The sequence below is a fragment of the Lacerta agilis genome, chromosome 15, assembly GCF_009819535.1.
Source record: "Lacerta agilis isolate rLacAgi1 chromosome 15, rLacAgi1.pri, whole genome shotgun sequence".
Taxonomy (NCBI): domain Eukaryota; kingdom Metazoa; phylum Chordata; class Lepidosauria; order Squamata; family Lacertidae; genus Lacerta; species Lacerta agilis.
In genome coordinates, this window is record NC_046326.1 from 10096462 (window position 1) to 10114277 (window position 17816).

Here is a 17816-nt window from a genome sequence, read left to right on the forward strand (position 1 = left end):
TATCAACACAACAGGACCTGAGCACAAGAGCAAGCTTCCCCCCGCCCATTGTCCCGTGGTTTCCAGCAATTGGAAGCCTCTGACTCTGAAGGCAGAGCATGTCATGAAGGCTAGTAGCCATCGTTATTCTTATCCTCCGTGAATTTGTCCAATCCTCTTTTAAAACCATCCAAGTTGATGGCCATCCCTGCCTCCTGTGGGACGTGGGTGGCGCTGTGGTCTAAACCACCAAGCCTCTTGGGCTTGCCGATTGGAAGGTCGGCGGTTCGAATCCCCTTGACAAGGTGAGCTCCCGTTGCTCTGTCCCAGCTCCTGCCAACCTAGCAGTTCAAAAGCACACCAGCGCAAGTAGAAAAATAGGTACCACTGCAGCAGGAAGGTAAACGGCGCTTCTGTGCGCTCTGGCTTCCGTCACAATGTTCCGTTGCACCAGAAGTGGTTTAGTCCTGCTGGCCACATTACCCAGAAAGCTGTCTGCGGACAAACAGCAGCTTTCTTGGCCTGAAAGCAAGATGAGCGCTGCAACCCCATAGTCACCTTTGACTGCACGTAACGGTCCCAGGGGTCCTTTACCTTTACCTTAACTTTGCGCTGCATGAAGGAAGACTTTCTTTTATATATATATATATATATATAAAGAATTTATTGGTATTTCCACACAAATCAAATAAGCCAAAGAAAATACAAACATACTACAAAATACAAAAACAACTTTCTTTTATCTGTCCTGAACCTTCCAACATTCAGCTTCTGCCTACGAGTCACCTACCCATGTGATGCTGACATAAACCCCTACACTAACACCAGGCAGCAGAACAAAAGAACAATACCCCCCCATCTCCCCCCCCCTCTTCCCCATCTATTCTGCCTTGGTCAAACCACACCTGGAATATTGCATCCGATTCTGAGCACCACAATTTAAGAAGGATGTTGACAAGCTGGAACATGTGCAGAGGAGGGCAACCAAGATAATCAAGGGTCTGGAAACCAAGCCTGATGAGGAGCGGTTGAAAGAGCTGGGTATGTTTAGCCTGGAAAAGAGGAGACTGAGATATGATAGCTGTTATGTATTGGGTTTAACACATGTTATGATTCTAACCAATCGTAGAAGCGTAGGTGGACGAAAGTTCTAATGGCAAGCTCTGTCAACTGTCGACTGCCAACTGGCAGTTCTTGTTGGGGCTTTCAGAGTGTGTTCTTCTTTAATATGGGAGTGAGCTGTTGAATAAACGAAGTTACATCGGGCTTCTGACTTTTCCTGAATATTTAATATTGGTGACGAGGATGGGATTCATGAGCTCCCGCTAGATACCAGAAGCCTGAGACTGCAACGCAGCACAGCTGCCTGCGAAGCCCCGGAAACGAGACCGTGCCTGCCGCGTCTTCGCAACCACCCATAATCGCACAAGCGACTACTTCAGCTCTGAGGATGGCCACCAGTCATAGTCGGCCACCACCGGACTTCGATATGAGCCATCCTGCAGAATGGCCACAGTGGCTCCACCGAATAAGGAGCTACGTCCAACTACAAGGCTTCACTAGGGAGGCAGACAAGGTGGATGTGCTATTGACAGTGCTGGGAAGTTCCGCCATCACTCTACTGGAAGGTCTGATGGCACCCAGGGACATAGAGGCCTGCACTTTCGATGAGCTGACACAGGCTATGACAAGACACCTCGCGCCCCAGCCAAACAAGAACACACTCTGAAAGCCCCAACAAGAACTGCCAGTTGGCAGTTGACAGTTGACAGAGCTTGCCATTAGAACTTTCGTCCACCTACGCTTCTACGATTGGTTAGAATCATAACATGTGTTAAACCCAATACATAACAATAGCCATCTTCAAATATTTCAAGGGCTGTCACATGGAAGAGGGAACAATCTTGTTTTCTCTTGCTCTGGAGGGTAGGACTTGAACCAATGCCTCCAAGCTACAAGAAAGGAGATTCCGACTAAACATTCGGAAAACTTTCTGACAGTAAGAGCTGTTCAACGGTGGAACAGTCTCCCTTGGGAGGTTGTGGACTCCCCTGGGGGCAATGCTATTTTTCTAGAAAAAGGGGTGCCGGAACTCACCATGAACACCTCCCTCTTTCTCATAAACTGGCAGTGCCACCCACCTGAGAGGAACTGAGTTCTGGGGAGTTCCCCCTGAAAAAAAGCCCTGCTTGGAGGTTTTTAAGGAGAGGTTGGATGGCCATCTGTCATGGATGCTTTAGTTGAGATTCCTGCATTACAGGGGGTTGGAATGAATGAACCTTTGGGTCCCTTCCAGCTCCATCTTGTGATTCTTTCACCCCAACTGCAAGATGTCTATGACAAAAGTGTCTCTCAGTAAATGTAAACGAACTTTGAAAAAGATTCTATAAATTGAAAGTGGAAACAGTAGGTGTCCCTTTCCCTGTTTATCTGTTGTGTAACACAAAAAATCCTTAATGAAAACTAATTTAAGGAAAAGAAAGAAATAGTGAACTTGACCTTGGATTTATTTTGAGTTCACACTGGCAGCGTTTGGAGACAAAATGGTACATCTTGGTAAGAAACGTGACATGGATGGGAGAATTTGTGTATATTAAAAGCCCTTTGATGTTGCTACAGGACCAGAGCTGGGACAGTTCAATTTTAAAAGAAACTAGTTCTGGTGCAAGTTCAACACGTCCAAAAAGGAACTAATTCCAGTTCATGTTTGTCCTGTTACAAAATGAACTAGCTTGGTTTATATTCGGTTCACAATTCAATTCAAGTGCATCCAAATTATCCTCAGCAAGAAGGAAAAAAAATCTGCATTTAGAATGCTGGAAACTGCTGCACTGAAGTATAAAATATGCTTTAAAAGATTAGGAAAACATCAAAACACACCCACAGTGGAATGTGAATTATTTGATTTATGTTCCCCAACAATTATGCTCTGTATGTTTAAAGGCCCAAAGAGTCAAAACTGTACACATGTAAGAAAACAAACTCAAACATGAAGCAGAAAACATTCAAAGTTCCACCCCAAAACAAACTTCAGTTCACCTGGAAATTAGAGGAACTACTTTCAGGTGTAGTTCAGAGATTTTTTTAATTAAATCAATGAACTTCACTCATTCTGAGCATTCCTTAAATTGATATGGGATTGCTTAAATAAATACACAGGCAGTCAATCATTATTACAAAGCAGTTCCAGCACCCTTGGAATAATATAATGACAACTACAGTACAACAACTTCCTTCTCCTCCTGAAATCTTTTGGCAAATCTGCCAGGCAAATCTGGTCCCAGATTCTTGAAGTAATTAAGTAAAAGTTGCTAAACTGAACTAGTTCATTCCAAGTATTGTACAGAACTGAGTTCCCGGTGTATATACTGTATATACTTGAGTATAAGCCTAGTTTTTCAGCACATTTTTTGTGCTGAAAAAGCTGCCCTCGGCTTATACTCGAGTGAGGCGCACGGTGGGGGCGGCGAGAAAGAAGCCCTTTCTCTCTGCTCATGCCACCACCCACTCTCCCCAGTCAACCATTCCTTAAGAAGCGTACAAGAACGGTGGTTCTTTACTCTCCCCAGGCAGCTTGTTCCATTCCTGAACTGCTCACATAAATGCAAACTTTAGACTCCAGAAGGCACAAAGCCTATCAGTTAAGGAAGTATTAAAACCCCACAGGTGCTCACTTTCCCTGGCTCCTGCTAAAACAGGACAGGATCCCAGCCTTCTCTGTATAACACAAGGGAACATTGCGCTGTGGGTTAAACCACAGAGCCCTAGGGCTTGCCGATCAGAAGAATGGCAGTTCAAAACCCCGCGACGGGGTGAGCTGCACAGCGGCAAAGGAGGATGAGGAAGGAGCAGCCCAAAGGGCTGCTTTCGGGCTGCTCGTTCCTCCTCCTCCACAGCAGCAAAGGTGAACCGGCTTATACTCGAGTCAATAAGCTTTCCCAGGTTTTTGTAGGAAAATTAGGTGCCTCGGTTTATATTTGGGTTGGCTTATACTCAGGTATATACGGTAGGTTTTTTGGGGTGGGGGTTTACAACCAAGTGGTACTGCAGCGCGTCTGTACTGGGGTCGGAAGAAGGGGAGAGTGCTTGGATCCTGCTGATGTTTCCCACAGGCATCTGGTTGGCCACTTTAAGAACAGGATGCTGGACCAAATCTTATGTTCTTATATTCTTATGGGATGTGGAATTTGCATACTTACAGACTGAGAATTTACTAATACACGCTTGCTTTCTGCAGCGCTGGCAGCCTCTTCCGCTGCACCCGTGACGGGGAACCTGCTGACTAGAAATTCTTGTTGGGAGCCTTGCCCTCAGAGGCGCTCTTGTTTACAGCAATCAGCTCCAAAAATCCTGCAGGCCAAGCTGTTTACTTTGTCGTTCAACAAAAGCAACGGAAGAAGAAGAAAAAGAAAGGAACATGATCAGTTCCAGGCATTTCTGCTGAACTTTGAAGAGCATTCTGGTTGAAGTACTGAACTCTGGACCAATCCTAGGCAAGACAGCAGGAGAAAAGCAAGGTCAGTGTGGTGCAGTGGTTAGAGCAGACTGAGTTGCCTATTGGTGTATGACAGGTGTGAGGAAACTTGGCCTTGTGGATGTTGGTGAACTACAACTCCTATCATCCCTGGTCATTGGGATTACTTTCTGTGGCTGGTGGGAATTGTAGTTCACAAACATCTGCAGGGCCAAAGATTCCCCCACCACGCACAAAGCATGTATATAGGAATAACTTGTCCAGGCTAATGAGGGAGTTATGAAGCCAGAGCTTTATAAACTAATCCAAGAGAGCCAAGATTTCCCCCATCATTCAGCCCAGACACAGAGGTCCAGCTCCGAGGGCCTTCTGGCGGTTCCCTCGCTGTAAGAAGTGAGGCTACCGGGAACCAGGCAGAGGGCCTTCTCGGTAGTGGTGCCTGCCCTCTGGAATGCCCTCCCATCAGATGTCAAGGAAATAAACAACTATCTGACTTTTAGAAGACATCTGAAGGCAACCCTGTATCGGGAAATTTTTAATGTCTAAAGGTTTACGGCTTTTTTATGTGCTGTAAGGCACCCAGAGTGGCTGGGGAAACCAGATGGGTGTGGCATAAATATATTATTATTATTATTATTATTATTATTATTATTATTATTATTATTATTATTATATGAGCCTTCACAGAGTCGCTTGATCCACCAGCCATATTTTTCTCTTAGTCCAGGCTCACATTTCCCAAGAAAACGCATGCTTGGAATTGACAGATGTTTTGCAGTACCTAAAAATATAAAGATTTGCTTTGTTCACAGCAGGAAGCAGCATTTTTTTAAAAAAAACACAACATTTCACGTTGCTCTTTGGGAGGGATGGAATGTCAAGGGAATCCACTGCCGCCCAGAAAACAAAACCCCAGCAGCGTTGCTTGTCTATAAACAGTTCATTGACACCATGAGCTGTTTGCTTGCCTAACTGAACATCTGTGCTAATGTTCCTTTGTCCAATGGAAGAACAAGACATAATGACCAGGCTCAAGGGATAAGAGGAGGGGTGGGATAAAGTATATGATTAAAAGAGCCGATACAGAATTATACTATTCTATCTTTTTAGCAGCTCTTGGAAAGGAAGTCAGAGAATTCCAATGACAATGAAATACATTCATTAGGAAGGGTCCTAGCTTGATGTTAGAGCACCTGTTTTGAATGCAGAAGGTTTCCGTTTCAATCCTTGGCATTGTAATAAGGTTAAAGCTTACTGGGAAATGATATATAATGAATTGAAAAAGATGTTTAAAATAACATTTGTAAAAAAAAAAAAACAACTCAGAAGCTTTCCTTTTGGGAATTATAGGGACAGAACTACCCAAACTGCATAGAAATTTATTCATGCATGCGACTACAGCAGCAAGAATGTTACTTGCCCAAAAATGGAAAGAAGAAGAAGTCCCAGGGAAGGAAGAATGGATATAAAAACTTATGGAATATGCAGAAATGGCAAAAAATAAGAAATCAAGATAAACTTTTAATGAAAGAATGGAAATGGTTTATTGAATATTTACAAATAAACTGTTAACAGATAAGAACATCGGCAGGACTATTGTAAAAACCTGCCGTTCTATAAGAGTATATATTTAAAGTAGATGAATAAATGAGCAAATTAAGTTAATTTGGATATGCAGAAAATATTAAAATAAATTTAAGGAACCGCAGAAAGAGGGGGAAGGAAGTCAAGTTTTGAAATGTTAAAATGATTGTAAAATTATTGAAATGTATAAAATTGAAAATCATAAATAAAATACTACTGCTGCTGCTGCTGCAAATAATAGTTGCTGTTGTTGTTGTTGTTGTTGTTGTTGTTGTTGTTGTTGTTGTTTCAATCCTTGGCATTTCCAGGTAGGGCTGGACCTGTCCCCTGCCTGAAACCCTGGAGAGCTGCTGCCAGTCAGTGTAGACAATACAGTGGACCCTCTAGTTATGTACCACTCTGGATACGTAACTTTCAGGTTATGGACGTGGCAAACCCAGAAGTGTATACTTCCAGGTTTCGTACCGCGCGCAATGCACAGAAGCGATCTGCATGCTGCGTGAGTGCGCAGAAGCAGCACCTCTGCCTATGGACTTTTCGGGTTGCGGACGGACCCCCAGAACGAATTTAGTTTGTATCCGGAGGGTCCACTGTACTGAGTTAGATGGACCAATGGCCTGACCAGGTGTAAGGCAACTTCCTATATTCCAGCCAGGCAAAAGAACTCAATGAAGGTGTGGCCTGCAGAAGGGGGTGTGGCCTAGGGGGAATGCCAAGGGGCAGAGTGATCTGGAGCAGGGCCGGATTTACATACAGTGCTGTACAGATGCAGCCACGAACAGAGGCTGCGGTGGCACGATGGCTGCTCACGCTGCCGGGAGCCCCCACGGGGTGCCTTCTTGTCACCCCCCTCCCAGACATGGCACCCGGGGCACACCACCCACCCCACCCCCATTGCGACGCCACTGGTCACATTTAGTCCCCAGTCCTGAGGTCTCCTGCACTCGGTGTAAGGCTTCAATTGTTTCAGACGATCTCAATGGGGGACTCAGCTCTACAGGTACAGTTGCAAGTATAACATTTTAAGTGTGTGTTAAGTGCATTATTCAAATGTGACACTAGATGGCGGTGGTGAGTTCAAATACCGGTAAAGTTGTTGTTCAGTCGTTCAGTCGTGTCCGACTCTTCGTGACCCCATGGACCAGAGCACGCCAGGCACGCCTATCCTTCACTGCCTCTCGCAGTTTGGCCAAACTCATGTTAGTAGCTTCGAGAACACTGTCCAACCATCTCATCCTCTGTCGTCCCCTTCTCCTTGTGCCCTCCATCTTTCCCAACATCAGGGTCTTTTCCAGGGAGTCTTCTCTTCTCATGAGGTGGCCAAAGTACTGGAGCCTCAACTTCAGGATCTGTCCTTCTAGTGAGCACTCAGGGCTGATTTCTTTGAGAATGGATAGGTTTGATCTTCTTGCAGTCCATGGGACTCTCAAGAGTCTCCTCCAGCACCATAATTCAAAAGCATCAATTCTACGGCGATCAGCCTTCTTTATGGTCCAGCTCTCACTTCCGTACATTACTACTGGGAAAACCATAGCTTTAACTATACGGACCTTTGTTGGCAAGGTGATGTCTTTGCTTTTTAAGATGCTGTCTAGGTTTGTCATTGCTTTTCTCCCAAGAAGCAGGCGTCTTCTAATTTCGTGACTGCTGTCACCATCTGCAGTGATCATGGAACCCAAGAAAGTGAAATCTCTCACTGCCTCCATTTCTTCCCCTTCTATTTGCCAGGAGGTGATGGGACCAGTGGCCATGATCTTAGTTTTTTTGATGTTGAGCTTCAGACCATACATCAAATAAAGTACAGTATGGCAAATTCAATATATTTTTCAAGATTTTTTTTTAAATGCATTCTCACAGCGTGTTTTTTTGTTGTTGTTGTTTTGTTTTAATATGTGTCTAGATTCCACCAGCGTCTCCCTCTTTAGATGGCAATGTACACTACTCCACTCACTTCAAATTGCGGTAAGCCAGCCCATTTCCGGGGCCCTCCAGCTCATTTTGCTGAGTGGGGGCCTGAACCCAAAGTCCTATCCTGGCAGCATTAGTGGGCATCTTTGAATAAAGAGAGCAGTCCTAGGCCAGACTCACATGGGACACATTTGCAGAAATCTGCATCTCCAAACGGGCTGAGAAATCATGAGGATCTGTGAATGACTCAGTCGCGTGTCTCACGAATTCATGCAGAACAATTTTCCATGTATACAGTCATGGGAATTAGAAGCAAGGGGGGGCGGGGGCGGGTGGAACTGCTCTGCTAAAGAAGAGTAACATTTGAGTTGGCTCTGAGATGCATCACAGCAAGTGTCCTCTGGGTGGTTATGAACAAGCCAAAAGGTCTGAAAGAAAAATGTCAATAGCTGCTTAGAACAGGCATCCTGGCTGGCTGCTCTGTTGCATCTGTTGCGATGCCACCTCCCGTTGCTCTCTGCATCCTAATGTTTGTTTTCATAACAGCTGGCCAACATGGCTCTGGCTCATTCTCTCAGAGAGCTCACAGTGCCCCCTCATCCCTCTGGAGTCAAAGCCAGCTAGCCCTTGCAGGCAGAAGAAATATGCCGATATGGTTCTTTTTACTAGGGAATGGGAAGTTTTAGAACAGGGGCCGGCAACCTAAGGCCCATGGGCACAAGCGGCCCACAGGGGTCATTTAACCGGCCCCCGAGCCACCCTGAACCAAGCTACCCGCTCGGCGAGTCCCCATGCGCTGCGCTAAACTGGCACAGCACGGCTTGGGGACTTGCTTCCGCCAGAAATCGTGTCTGTGCAGATGCAGACACCGGAAATCATGGGCATGCACATGATCCAGCCCACGGAGGGATCTCTGCTGGAGTGAACTGGCCCAGGCAAGGTAAAGCTTGCCAATCCCTGTTTTAGAAGCAAAGGCATGCCACTCATGACAGGTCACCTCCCAGTCAGACTTTGCAAGGGCGCTCCCCAATCTGCGTTGGACCCGTGCTACTTTGCATTAAAGGGCTGAGGATAACAATGAAAAAGACGTCCCCGTAAGTCCACAAGAGTCCTACGGATGCCAACCATCCAGGAGAGGTGATAGGGAGGTCAGACATTCCTGGTTCCACAGGCAGGCCAGACAGTACCTGGGCATCAAGGTGCTGGTTCAGTATCACCAGCGGGTGGCGCTGTGGTCTAAACCACTGAGCCTCTCGGGCTTGTCGATCAGAAGGTCGGCGGTTCGAATCCCCATGACAGGGCGAGCTCCCGTTGCTCTGTCCCAGTCCTGCCAACCTAGCAGTTTGAAAGCACGCCAGTGCAAGTAGATAAATAGGTGGGAAGGTAAATGGCATTTTCATGCGCTCTGGTTTCCATCACAAGCAGTTTAGTTGTGCTGGCCACATGACCCGGAAAGCTGTCTGTGGACAAACGCCGGCTCCCTCGGCCTGAAAGGGAGATGAGCGCTGCAACCCCATAGTCACCTTTGACTAGATTTAACCATCCAGGGGTCCTTTACTCTCTTTTTTTTAAAACCTTCAGTATCACAGGTAGCTAAGCCTCAGCAATTCATTCACACACCCCGTCTATAACCCTGGACCATCTCCTGCCAGTCAGTGCAGACAATACGGAGCTAGATGCACTCGGTAGGTAAGGCTGCCCTTAAAGCACATTTGAGGCACTACCTCTCAGCCTCCAAAGAATTCTGGGTACTGTTAAGGATTGCTGGGAGTTGTAACTCCATGGTTAAACTGCAGCGCCCAGAAGTCCTTGAGGGGAGGAAATGTGCTTTGGCTACTAGGTTGAAAAGAGTGCTGAAGGACTATATACATAGAGACCAAGCAGGTTTCTTACCAGGAAGACAAATAAGTAATAACACGAGAATTATTGTGGACATTTTAGAAAAACTGGAGAGAGACATAAATACAGATGCGGCACTATTGTTTGTTGATGCAGAGAAAGCATTTGACAAAGTATCTTGGACATTTATGAAAAAGAATTTGGAAAAGATGGGAGTTGGAGAAAATTTTTTAAATGGCATTAAGGCCATCTATACAGAACAAAGAGCAAAGGTAATAGTAAACAGTGTGATATCGGAGGAGATTGAAGTTGAGAAAGGAACAAGACAAGGGTGCCCTATCTCCCCTTTACTATTTATTACGGTCCTGGAAGTCCTCCTAAATATGATACGAAAAGACAAACAGATAAAAGGAATTAGAGTGGGAGAGAAAGAATACAAATTACGCGCCTTCGCAGACGATTTGATGTTATCCCTGCAGGAACCGGAAAGCAGTGTCCCCAAAGTCTTGGAAGTAATTGAACAATTTGGACGTGTAGCTGGCTTCAAATTAAATAAGCAGAAAACCAAAGTTTTAGGTAAAAACTTGAGTGCAGAACAGACCCAAAGAATACAAGAAGGCACTGGCCTCAATTTTGTTAAAACTGTAAAATATCTAGGTATCAATCTCACAGCTAAGAATCTGAACCTGTACAAGGATAATTACGAAAAACTGTGGATAGAGATAAAGAAAGATATGGAAATATGGACAAGACTAAAACTGTCGTTAATGGGAAGAATAGCAGTGGTTAAAATGAATGTCCTACCAAGGATGCTGTTTTTATTCCAAGCCATACCAATTTTGGATAAATTGGACTGTTTTAAGAAATGGCAAAAGGACCTATCGAAGTTTATATGGCAGGGCAAAAAGCCTAGAATTAAGTTTAAGATACTAACAGACTCTAAAGAGAGAGGAGGCTTTGCCCTGCCGGATTTAAGACTTTATTTTGAAGCAGCGGCCTTTTGCTGGTTGAAGGACTGGTTTAAATTAGAGAACGTTGATGTGTTGGACTTGGAAGGACACGATAATATGTTTGGATGGCATGCATACCTTTGGTATGACAAGGTTAAAATTCACAGAACCTTTAAGACTCATATTGTTAGAAAATCCCTGTATCAGGTCTGGACTAGGTACAAAGACCTATTGGAGAGAAAGACTCCTAGATGGATCTCACCAGTGGAGGCCAAGGCCTATAAGAGACCGAATATGTCTGCAAGTTGGTTACGATACATGGATATATTGCAGCAGGAAGGGGACTCATTTAAGTTGAAAAGTTACGACCAAGTTAAAAATCAGGTCCCCGACTGGCTGCAATATCACCAGGTGTATGAAACATTTAAAATGGACAGAAAAATTGGTTTTCAAGTAGAAAAATCGAAACTGGAAACAGAACTGATAGAATCCAACTTTAAGAACCTTTCTAAAATGTATAATCTTTTGCTAGAGTGGCATACGAAAGATGAGCTGGTCAAATCGACAATGATAGATTGGGCGAAAGATGTAGGTCATAATATTATGATGGATGACTGGGAGAGACTGTGGCAGAAAGGTATCAAATTCACTGCTTGTAATAGTTTAAGAGAAAATATAATGAAAATGGTATATAGATGGTATTTGACACCAGTTAAGATAGCCAAGATGAATACCAAAATGTCAGATGTGTGTTGGAAATGTAAACATGCGAAAGGTACCTTTTTCATATGTGGTGGTTGTGCCCAACGGTTAATGCCTTCTGGGATAAGATTTATAATGAGCTTAAAAAGGTAATGAAAGTTACCTTTAGCAAGAAACCAGAGGCATTCCTCCTGAGCATAACCAATGAAGAGATACCCAGTCAGGATAGAGTGTTTTTATGTATGCCACAACAGCAGCCAGAATACTATTGGCAAGAACATGGAAAGGTGAGGAGGTACCAACAGTGGAAGAATGGCAAATGAAGATGATGGACTATATGGAACTCGCAGAACTGACCGCCAGAATCCGGGACCAGAGGGAGGAGAAGGTGTCACAAGATTGGAAAAAATTCAAAGACTACTTAGTTAAATCAGTAAAATTGAACATTTGAGCAGAATTAAATAGAAGATCGGCTTTAGTAGGTTTATGTTAGATAAATTTGTTAGGAAGAAATTTTTTTGTGTGATGATTTATTTGCTAGAAAATATGTTAAGATTTGGTGTTTAAGTTAAGATTTATATTTGATTAGGTATCTGATTAAGTAAAGTTAAGCATATTAAAAATTGGGCAAATGTTAATGGAATAAGATACAAAGCTACCTAGAAGATAGATATGATTTTGAAGACAGTGGAGGGAACGGGGGAAGCCCCCAAAACAGAGAAGATAGTACCAAGAAAAGTAAGAAAATAAGTGTTAGTTTAAGGTTTGTATATGTTTCTTTTTATTGTTATTGTTTGATTGTGTTTATGTATTGTGTTTTTATAGTGTTAATGTTGGTGTTTATGTTAACGGTATGTTCTCTTTTGTCTTAATGGAAAATAATAAAAATCTTATAAAAAAAAAAAGGAAATGTGCTTCGGATGTTTACTACAGGTGTAAAGTAGGTCCACTTACATTTCTGTTTCGAGGAGGCTGGTTCCATCTCAGCCCTGCAGCTGCTTTGTGGTTTAGCGCTCATTGTTTGCTCCTGCTTTTAATAAAGGCTGCTGGCATCTCTGCTCGAGCCACATGAAACGTCTCCATGCCCGCATCCCTCCTTACCAGGATGCCGCTCTGCATGTGATGTGGGAAGAGAAGCCTCTTGCTGCTTGCCCTCCCTTCCCCCCTCTCCCTGCTAGAGAGAGAACCAGATCTCCCAGCAAAACTCATGTTCAAGCCCTGGGTAGATGATCTTGCTTCAGCTTCCTCCACCTGAGATGGGCTCAAGATATAATGGGGCACTCAGATGACCTGCTCTGACCAGCCAGACCACTTGTCATCTAATTTCCTGCCTTTCTCATCCACACGGCATCCCCCTCCATGCCAGCTGCTCTTAATCCCGAGTCTGCACCTGGACCTATGAGAACCCGGACCCCTCTCACGGCCACTGCTGCTCTGTTCCCATCTGGTTCCTTTTATCCTGCCAGGTGTCTTAGGTTGGATCTACACTGATCTGTAAAAATGCTATTAAAGGCTATTTTTAAAAAATCATATAGCTCTCAATGCAATTGCTGATGGATCGCTGCTCTGCAGCGCCCTCTAGTGTCACATTTTTATAACACATTGTTAACGTTATATCCAAACCAGTGTAGATTAGCACCTGCTTTCAAACCCTCCTTTGCCGATGGCTTCTTTGCTTCTCCGCCACTGGGACAGCCTGCAGAAAAACCCACAGAGAGTGTGTTTGTCTATAGCCAGCCATTCAGCATAATAGCTACAGAGCCTCCATATCCAGGAGCATGGTGCTGGTGCCAGATGCTGGGGATCATAAGTGGGGAATGAGCCCTGCACTTAGGTCCTGCTTTGAAGCATCTCGTTGGTGACAATGAGAAGAGGGCAGTGGAATAGATTGGACTTTGGTTTCATCCAGCAGGTCCTCCTTATGTTCTTGACAATGGGGTAGCCATTTTTTAAATGAGAGCTGGGGTGGGGAACCGGAGGCTGTCCCTGCATCTGGAGGGCCACAAGTTCCCCACACCTGAAGGAAAGTACTCATCACATTTTTAAAATAATCACCCTTCTTCCAAGGAGCAGAACCTCCCATTTCTCCTGGGAACGGCTAAACCAGGCGAGGGTAGCCAATGGGTCTCGAACCCTCAGTGGGTTAGGGATTTCCCCTGCATGTGAAGACAGCAGATTGAGCGGAAGAGAATAATAGTGATCATTGTCCAATGGCCAAGAAGTGTTTAGGGAAGTTTTTAATGACTGGTGTTTTAATGTATTTTTAATCTTTTGTTGGAAACCGCCCAGAGTGGCTGGGGAAACCCAGCCAGATGGGAGGGGTATAAATAAATTGATGATGATGATGATGATGAAGGCAGTTTCTGCATGTGCCAAAGAGGGAAGTAAAGGGCCAATGGGGGGTCATCAACCTGGATAGGTAGCCCATCTAGGAGAATGAAAAATCTGATCTTAAAACTCTGCTGCCCTGTGGAATATCTTTGGGGGGGGGGAGAGAGAAAATACTAAGGAATAAACCGTACACACATCCAGAGTGGAGTCCCTAATACAATTGGGTGGCATCAGGTACGGCTCCTTTAGGCAACTTCTGCAGCCATGCTGGTGCCAAACGTATTGCTCTGCTTTCCTTTCAACCAAAGAGCTCCATACATACTGCCCAGGCTTGCACCCCAGGGAAGTTGCTCCGGTGCTGTTAACGCAACAGGTTTAACTTCATCCATGGAGGCGCACTCCATTGTTTCTCAAGATGACGGATGTCAACAAACAATCATAATAACACAGGGACGTGGGTGCCACTGTGGTCTAAACCACTGAGCCTCTTGGGCTTGCCGATCAGAAGGTCGGCGGTTCGAATCCCCGCGGCGGAGTGAGCTCCCGTTGCTCGGTCCCAGCTCCTACCAACCTAGCAGTTCAAAAGCACACCAGCACAAGTAGATAAATAGGTATCGCTGCGGCAAGAAGGTAAACGGTGTTTCTGTGCGCTTTGGTTTCTGTCACAGTGTTCCGTTGTGCCAGAAGCGTTTTAGTCCTGCTGGCCACATGACCCGGAAAGCTGTCTTTGGACAAACTCCGGCTCCCTTGACCTGAAAGCGAGATGAGCACTGCAACCCCATAGTCGCCTTTGACTGGACTTAACCGTCCAGGGGTTCCTTTCCCTTTTTTAATCATCATAATGTTGCGGTGAGGTGCTTATGCACACCTCTGCATGGAAGAAGAATTAAAGACAGGCTATGTTTAGGAGGATGCCCAAATTTCAAAGGTTAGAAGTGATCCAGTGCATATGTAGACATGAGACAGTTCAGATGGCCTTGCGTGCAAGGAAGATGGGAATCATCTGAGAAGAGAGAAGAGAGGAGAGACACCATGGATTTGAAGTAATATAAGGAACAGTCCTCAAATGCAAAAGAGACAGAGTCTTCTTCTATCGCATCCATCACACAGACAGTCCTGACATTATCAGGCAATATCGATTTCACTGGTCTAGCTCTTCTCCTTAGGGGGAGGGCGACACCTCGTGGTCACAGGATAGTAGCACAGCAAACTTTTTATAAAAGAATGGAAAAGGTTTATTGAATATTGACAAATAAACTGTAGTCAAAACAAAATATAAAATCAAAAATCAAAAAATCCTTCCAGTAGCACCTTAGAGACCAACTAAGTTCGTTCTTGGTATGAGCTGAAGTGTATCTGAAGAAGTGTGCATGCACACAAAAGCTCATACCAAGAACAAACTTAGTTGGTTTCTAAGGTGCTACTGGAAAGAATTTTTGATTTTTGATTTTATATTTTGTTTTGACTATGGCAGACCAACACGGCTACCTACCTGTAAATAAACTAAACACATAAGAATATTGGCAGGATTCTTGTAATAACCTGCAGTTTTATCTTTAAAGAAGATGAATAAATGAACAAATTAAGTTAATTTGGATAGGCAGAAGATATGAAAAATAAATTTAAGGAACCTCAGAAAAAGCGGGAAGGAAATGTCGAAATGATTGTAAAACCAGTGAAATGTATAAATCTGAAAAGTATATATATATATATTTTAAAGCACAGCCATGATGTGAACAGCCCTTTTAAAGATGTCTGGGGAGAGGATTGAATTTCGTGCCTGATTTTTGTACAAGGAAGTTCATACCCACAGCTGAGGTGTGAGTACCACCAGTACGTTTTGTTGTTCTGATACACTCCATCATGATGTGGTTGCTCAGCTTTTCACTACACTTAAAGGGGCGGAAATAATTACGTAGTTTTACCCTCCTTCTCAGAAATGCATATATGACCATGTGGGTGGAAATGTGACATGATCAACTGCAGGCAGCTGTAGGATGGGAAGTGTGGGAGAAGCCTTAGGAAGCTTCCTAGCTCTGTATTGTCAGCACTGACCGGCAGCAGCTCTCCAGGGCTTCACCTGGAGATGCTGGGGGCTGAACCTCTTGCATATTGTTCCCCCCAGGCTGCTTTTTCCGAAGTCTGTGCCTACACAAGGAGTGAAGAACCTGTGGCATTCCAGATGTTGTTAGACGGTGACAACGACTACTATTACTACAATTCTGTTGTTGAAGCAGGCTTAGGCTCAGGTCTTATCCTAGTAAGACTGCAGGAGTTTCTTCCATTGCCCTCTCAAGATTTAAAGTCTTCAGGCCAGGGATGGTTAGAACAGCATATTTCTGTTCCATGCAAGCTTTACCTGCGATCAATCAAAAGTCTGTTCTGCAGCAATTTCAGCTTTAAAAAAATGGAAAGGGGGGAAAATCACAAATTGTACACATTTTGTACCTACTTTCTCCTAAAATATACATTTCTATGCACTTTAACACATATTTTTGTATTTTTGAACTGAATGTGCATTGCAAAATTCAGAGCAGGAACAGTTTAATTGTTAAGTTCATTCCGATCCACATGCAAGTCCAGGAACCTGTTTTCTGCCTTACAAACTTTCCCCTCTTAGTTTAACATAGGGAAGGACAAATCTGTTAATTTTAGTTTCTCTCCCTTTCAAAGACCCACTACCATTTCTGCAGAAGGGTACCTGGCTCCAGCATCCAAGAGCATCTGGACCTTCATGGTGCTGAGAAACACATAAGCAGTCATTTTTCTATCAGCGGCAACCGAAAGCCATAGAAATTTGTGGGTTGGTGTCATAAATCACAGGGACAAAAGGACTCTAGGCAGCAGGATCTGGGCTGTCCCTTGCTACTTCCTCAAGCACCACCAGGAGAACTTTCAGACAAAGGAGAACTTTCAGACAATTGGCCCAGTGAAGTGTTTCTCAAACGTGAGTCTCCATCATCCCTGACCACTGGTCCTGCTATCTATAGATGATGGGAGTTGTAGTCCAAAAACAGCTGGAGACCCAAGTTTGAGATTGACCCAATCTCTCTGCTGTGCTGCAGATGCAACCCTCACCATGCCCACAAAGGCGACAGCTGCCCTTCAACGTAGCTGCGCCAGTTGAGGTAAGGAATGCTAAGTCGCTCTGGTGTGCACCCCACTCCCATGCGTGCCCCGTCCCCATGGCGCAGTGTGTCTGCCGACCCCCCCACCCCAGCTGCTGGCAGGGCTCCCTATGCCGCTTCTTCTGGGGGCCCAGGGAGGTGGTCAGACCAGGGAGGTGACCTTGGCAGCTTCTAAGGCTCCTGGTCAGTGCCCCAAACCCCGAGCCTGACACCCACAAACAAGATGAAGGAGAGTAAAATTACAGAGTTGTATCCAACTAACACCTACCCAGAGCAAATCCACTGAAACTAATAGGCCTAAGTTAGTTGTGTCTGTCAATTTTAATAGGTCAACCTGGAGTATAAAATGGGTTGGATACAAGCCATTATTTTTGCTTCGGGCAGCAAAATAGTTTGAACCAGTCCTGGGCAGCAAATGGTGATGTGGTGTTGAGCCCAGAAAATAAGAGATACAACAAAACACGTAAGTCAATACCTTCTGTGGGCTCAGTTCTTGTTACTGGACCTCTAGTTTATTGTGTGAGCAGGAACTATTGAAACATAAGTCAACTTTCCTGAGGCGATGAATGAGTCCTGGTGGTGTCTTTGGCCAGGCTCTCTCATGGACATAGACGGGATTTGGGGGGGGGGCAGCCAAAGTTGTTGAGCTTTTCCTGGAAAATCACAGGTAGAAATAAATAGGACATTGTGGGGAGCAGGTTTCTGCTGGGGGGACACAGAACCTCAGATTATTGAGTACTTTCAATGTTTTTCAATAATATTTTCAACAAAATATGCTCCCCCCCACAGGCTCTCTGTAAATATTTTCATGTTATCTACGGTGAGGTGAGGCTCTGAATATAGGTGTGCAAAAAAACAACAACCCTGGAATGTGATGACGCTTAAAGAGGAGACCTGAAACGCGAGCCGATTGGGTTTCCA